The following is a 6,574-nucleotide window of genomic DNA, read 5'->3' as shown; positions in this document are numbered from 1 at the left end:
AAAATTGGAGACGGAACTTGGAGGATATCTAAAGGTGGCTTTTATTCTCAGCCCGTGGAGAATGAAATGCAGTAGGCCTCAAGAACTGTGACCCCCATCTATGAGGCTCTAGGGGCTTATATAAGGCAAGGCCTTGCAGTCAGGAGTAGGTGATGAGGAACAAAGGTGATAAGATCTTGATTTCTTCCTCTTGCGTTGCTTCAAAGACAGTCATAAACTGGCATCAGTAACCCAGTAATTGAGTCGGGCAGTTCCGTGGCTCTGTGGCCTTCCTTCTGATGTGTAACTACAAGGAGAAGGGTGTTGTAATTATAAACACCTGATCGGGGGATGTATTTAGCATAAAGTCAAAGGAAAATAGTTAGCTCCTACAGAGTTAGGGGCAGAGAAGGACACTTAGTTAGAGACATTCAGAGTTCAGTTCAGTTCAGTTCAGTCGCGCAGTCCTGTCTGACTCTTTGCAACCCCATGAATTGCAGCATGCCAGGCCTCCCTGTCCATCACCAACTCTCAGAGTTTACTCAAACTCATGCCCAATAAGTTGGTGATGCCATCCAACCATCTCATCCTCTGTCGTCCCCTTCTCCTCCTGCCCCCAATCCCTCCCAGCATCAGGGTCTTTTCCAATGAGTCAGTTCTTCACATCAGGTGGCCAAAGTATTGGAGTTTCAGCTTCAGCATCAGTCCCTCCAATGAACAGTTAGGAACAGTTAACTAAAGAAAGCTAGGAATGTTCAGGCCTGCTCACTGTTCTTTTTATATTCTTTGTTCTCAGGAAAGGGAAAGAGAAAAACTCATTTTTTCCTTTTCATTGCAACAAGAGTCAGCACCATCAACCTTGAGATCCTACAGGTCTGGGATCTACATGTTTGTGGGCAGCAAACCGTCATTAATCATTAACTTCTCCCACCTGGAGGAGGTTTCAGTATTTTCAAATAGCCCAAAGATATTGTGTGTATCTGTTGATGGGGAAATAGGACCTTGTTCCAAGGCTGCTCTTGACTGCCTCGCATCCCCTCCCTTCCCTAATTAACAACAGCTTGAGTCTGCCCCTTGGAACTCAGGGAAAGTCATGGAGGCTGAGTGGAGGCTGCTCCTATAATCAGAGAAATGGGGGACAGAAAGGCCTTGTGCCCAGGGGGCCCACAGGGTCTTGCTTGGTATTAATTCCATAAACAACATGGGCAGTGGGAATCTGCAGCTAAAGAGTAGGGTTGGGAGGATAGGAATCAATGAATGAGAAATTACTAAGAGGAAGCATCAAAGATAAGGAGGATTTTGGTGAAACTAACTAGATAATTTGTGGGGGAGTGGGCTCAATCGTGTCCGACTCTTTGAGACCCCACGAACTGTAGCCCACCTAGTTCCTCTGTCCATGAGGTTTCCCGGGCAAGAATACTGGAGCAGGTTGCCACTTCCTCCTCCAGGGGAGCTTCCTAACCCTGAGATCAAAGCCGTGTTGATCTCAGCAAGACAGCAGTGAGCGGTGGCATGAAGTAAGATCTTAATTTCCTGCCCAGGAATTGAAACTGCATAGCCTGGATAAGAACCAGGAACCCTAGCCACCAGACCAGCAAGGGCTAGACGCTAGCAGCTAACTTTCCCTGGATTTTTGTCCCCACTGAAAAATGCATTTATCACAGGAGGCAGAAACAGTAAATGCAGATACAAAGTTTGCTATTAGAGACATAGTACAACAAGTGGGAGAGCACAGAGAGAAACAGTTTCCCTAGTTGAGACAGAAGCAAGGCAGAGACACACACCCACAGAGAAAAGGTGTGGGCGTTCCCCCTGGTGAGGAGGTGGATAAGTCATTTACACAGGTCAGTTCTTCTGGGTCATCTTCCTTCAGGCCAATTATCTGGTTTCTTTTTCCACACCCGAGCTACCCTGGTACCCTCCCCTGGGGTGCGCATGTACCCATCAGCCAAGATAGACCTTGAAGTGAAGGCTTCTGGGAGAAGCAAGACTCATTATGGCCTGGAATTATCCCCTGGCTTCTGACTCCAAGGAGCCCTTGGGCACATGTGTAGTATCTCCCTTATCCTTTAACTCAGACAGGGGTTTTGCCTCTCTTTGTCCTTGCCATGACCATTCCCTAGAGATGTTTGTTGTTGTTGTTGTTGTTTTCCAGTCACTTTGTCCTGTCTGACTCTTTGCAACCCCATGGACTGCAGCACCCCAGGCTTCTCTGTCCTTCGCCATCGCCTGGAGGTTGCTCAAACTCATGTCCATTGAGTCGGTGATGCCATCCAACCATCTTGTCCTCTGTCATCCCCTTCTCCTCCTGCCTTCAGTCTTTCCCAGCCTCAGGGTCTTTTCTAATGAGTTGGTTCTTCGTATCAGGTGGCCCAAGTATTAGAGCTTCTGAAGGAGTCTTTTGGGCGTAGAAAAGAGAACAACAGTCTCAAAGGCCCCTTGCTGAATCATCTAACTTCGGAGAAAACAAAACAGAATTTTAGTTCCACCCTGATGCTCCAGGCTCGTTGCATCTATCTGGGACTTATCAACCCCTGTCCAGAAACCTTCCACCCCTACACCTGCCCAGAAGACTTATCATCCCCTGCCCAACTACAAATGTCTTCTCAACAAAAGAATACTCAAAATATCCCACCTGATTAACGTTTCCCTTATCGCTTCCACAAACCTCCCTATAAGTATGAAGCCTCCCTGATCCCTCTCATCGCTCAGCCTGGTCGTCAGGCCGACTGTCGCCCCTCCTTGCCGGAAACCTACCTCTGTTGAGGTCGTCTTTCCTTTTCTGCCTCGCTGGAACTATTCCCTACAGCTTCAGCTTCAGCATCAGTCCTTCCAATGAATATTCAGGATTGATTTTCTTTAGGATTTGACTGGAGGTGTTTAGAAGAGACAAAGACGCTCTTCACCCTGTTTCCGCTGTTACTTCCATTTCCGAGACCAAAGAGGGGGCTGGTTGTAAATTCCTCAGCTGGAGCCCACCTATGTCTTGCCTCAGGAAATGCAAAGAGGAAGCTGGCTGATTGTAAAAGTCCAATCTGGAGCCCATCTATCTCCCACTGCAATGTCTCTTGAATTTCTTGCATTGGCAGGCAGATTGTTTACCACTGCACCACCTGAGAAGCCCAACTCGATAGTTGATATTATTTATTACTCTATTAAATATGAGCTATTGAGAGTGATCAGGGTAGGGGAGTGTTCTTGCTAAAGTTTAACTTTACCAGGAAGTGCACAGATGCAGCTAGGAGAAGTTTCTGAAATCTGACTAAAGTTTGGTCAAACTTGGGAATTCTCTAGTGACCCAGTGGTTAGAACTCTGTGCTTTAAAGCCAAGGGCACAGATTCAATTCCTAGTCAGGAAACTAAGATGCCCAAAAGTCAGCTGGAGTGGCCAAGTTTTTTTTTTAGAAAAGTAAAAATAAAGTTTGATCAAGCAAACCATCTTGGTCACCAGCCAATCAGCCAGCTAGCCTTCTGTGATATATAATTTATAGTAAGTATATATTTGGTCTTCGCTTCTGGCACAGAGCTCCTAAAACCCTTGGAATTTTCTAAATGCCAAGAATGATCAAGTTGTCTTTTGTTAACGTTAATGAGGTGAATTTTGGACCTCATCTAAGAATGGGGGCTGGTTGCTAGGAGACCCAACCAATTCCATCATTAGAAGGGGAAGGGAAATAGGCTAGAGGTTGAATCAGTCTCCAGTGGTCAATGATTTAATCAGTGATGCCTATATAATGAAGTCTCCTTAAAAACCCGAAAGGACAGGGTTTGGAGAGCTTCCAGGTCAATGCAAATTTGGAAAACTGGGAAGTTTGGAGAGGGCATTGGAGGCTTGATCCTTTCCCAATGCCTTGCCCTCTGTGTCTCTTCCATCTGACTGTCCCTGAGTTTTATCTTTTTATAATAAACTCGTAATCTGGTTGGCCTTCCCAGGTGACTCTATGGTAAAGAATCCACCTACCAACACAGGAGATGGGGGTTCAATCCCTGGGTTAGGAAGATCCCCTGGAGAAGGAAATGGCAACCCACTCCAGTATTCTTGCCTGGGAAATCCCAAGAGCAGTGGAGCCTGGCAGGCTACAATCCATGGGGTCACAAAAGAGTCAGACATTACTTAATGACTAAACAGCAACAGTAATCCGATAAGTATAGTTTCTTTGATATCTGTGAGCCATTTCTTCCAAATTAATTAAATCCAAAAGAAAGTTGTGGGAACCTCTGATTTATAGCCTGTTAGTCGGAAGCACAGATAACAGCAGTGTTTGGGGTGAGTGTGGGGCCATCTTGTAGGACTGAACTCTTAACCCAGGTAACCTGATGCTACCTCTGTGGAGACAGTGTCAGAACTGAGCTGAACCAAGTTGAAATCTGGTGCCTGAGAATCTCTTCTTGGAGTGGGGGGACATCACCCCATACCCCCACCACTCTGGAAATGAGTCTCAGAATGCCAAAAGACCTTCTATCTGCCAGGCTTTACACTGAGATCTGGGATTTCACCACTCCTTGAAAGAAGCACTTGACTGTGTCCCAGCATGGCTTCGTACGCTCAGGAGAAAATTGTGACTTTGGAGCTGAGAGGAGAGGCAATTTTCAGTGGCAATAAAGAATCTGAATGCCTTCATCTTGTCGGACTGCCGGAACAAAATAGATCGGGTGGCTTAAACAATTATAATTTATTTTCTCATAGCTCAGGAGGTTGGACTTCCAGGTGGCTCAGACAGTAAAGAACCTGCCGGTAATGTGGGAGACCCAGGTTTGATCCCTGGGTCTGGAAGATCCCCTGGAGAAGGCCATGGCAACCCACTCCAGTATTCTCGCCTGGAGAATTCCATGGACAGAGGAGCCTGGTGGGTTACAGCCCATGGGGTCACAAAGAGTCGAACACAACTGAGTGATTAACAGTACTACTGGAGGTTGGAAGTCCAAAATCAAGGTGCTGGTGGTGTGGTGCCTGGTGAGAGAGCTTTCTCCCTGGGTTGTAGGTGACTGTCTTCTTGGCTGACCTCTCACTGAGTTGTCATAAGGCCTTTCCTCTGTGCCTTCATAGAGAAGAGAGAATCTCTTCCTTTAAGGTCCTTAATCCCATGATGAGGACACCACTCTCGTGATCTAATCTAATCCTAATTGTATCCCAGTGGTCTCATCTCCAAATACCATCACATTGAGTGTTAGCACCTCAATATATTAATTTTAGGGCTTCCTAGATGGTTCAGTGGTAAAGAATCCACCTGCAATGCAAGAGATGCTACTGTAACCAGCCAGGCTCCTCTGTCCCCGGGATTTCCCAGGCAAGAATATTGGAGTGAGTTGCCATTTCTTCCTCCAGGGGATCTTCCTGACCCAGGGATTGAACTGTGTCTCCTGCACTGGCAGGTAGATTCTTTACCACTGAGCCATCTGGAAAGCCCACTTCAAGTCTTAATATCATCAAAAAAAAAAAAAAAACACCCTCACAGAAATATCCAGAAATACCCAATATACTATCCAAATATCCAAATAATGCTGGCCAAATGTGTGGGCACCCCTGGCTAAGTCAAATTGACCCATGCACTTAAGCATCACAGAATCCATTGTTGATTCTTGCTGAATCAGTTATTCCTATGATGGTTGCAAAATGTTGGTTTTCTAGGTCTACATTTCTTCTACATTTGCTGGTTGCCATTCTACTGTGAGGAAACTTTCTCTTTTCCCTCATTTAGGTATTATTCACTATTAATTTATGTTAGCATAAACTCTTGATTCTTATTGCATTCATGGAGTGTCCTCGGTTACTATCATTACTTCTGCTGATGCTCAAATGATCTCAGCTTTGGCCAATGGGAGCTCTTCTAGGCTGCCTCCTTTGTTTTATCAATATGTCCCCATTAATTTTTTTTTCTCTTGGTTGAGCCACATGACATGGGGCATCTTCGTTCCCTGACAAGGGATTGAACCTGTGCACCTTGCATTGGAAGCATGGAGTCTTGACCACTGGGCAGCTGGTGAAGTCCCTATCCCCATTAATCTTTGAACCCTTCCTTAGTTTCTGGTACAAGATATCCCGGGACTTTTTAATTTTGACACCTTCCCAAACAGGAATCTTTGCTTTGTTCATTGATTTTTCCTAAAAGTTTAGAACAGTTTAAAATCTTTGTTTGTTCATTGACCTTTCCTAAATGCTTAAAACAGTGCCTCTCACACAGTAAGCACTCAATACATGTTTGTTGAATGAATAAATGAATGAAGTGTCACTGCTAGGGCTTGAGAGGTATCAGAGCACCCCCGGCTTCTCTGTCAATGCCCTGGCCTCATGTATATTTGTCTCCTCTCTAACCTCTGGATATATCTGTAGGTCGTTAAGGGTGTGTGTGTTGTCTCTGTGACCTGGTATGCGTCAATATACACCCTTCTGTTTTCTTTGTGGTTAGAGTGTGCTGATGAGTTGGTGAGTAATTCTGCTGTTTGGCTGAATGTCTTTCAACATCTTGGGGTCAGTTCCTGGTGTTGCATATTTGTGCGTGTACATTCAGGGAGCTCTAGGTGCCTGTGTGGAGAATCTGTTAGAAAACTGTGTTTTGGGTGAGGGGACTGAATGTCTGTGAATATATTTGAGTGT

The sequence above is a fragment of the Odocoileus virginianus genome, chromosome 3 (assembly GCF_023699985.2).
Source record: "Odocoileus virginianus isolate 20LAN1187 ecotype Illinois chromosome 3, Ovbor_1.2, whole genome shotgun sequence".
Lineage (NCBI taxonomy): Eukaryota > Metazoa > Chordata > Mammalia > Artiodactyla > Cervidae > Odocoileus > Odocoileus virginianus.
Note: the sequence above shows the minus strand (reverse complement) of the source record.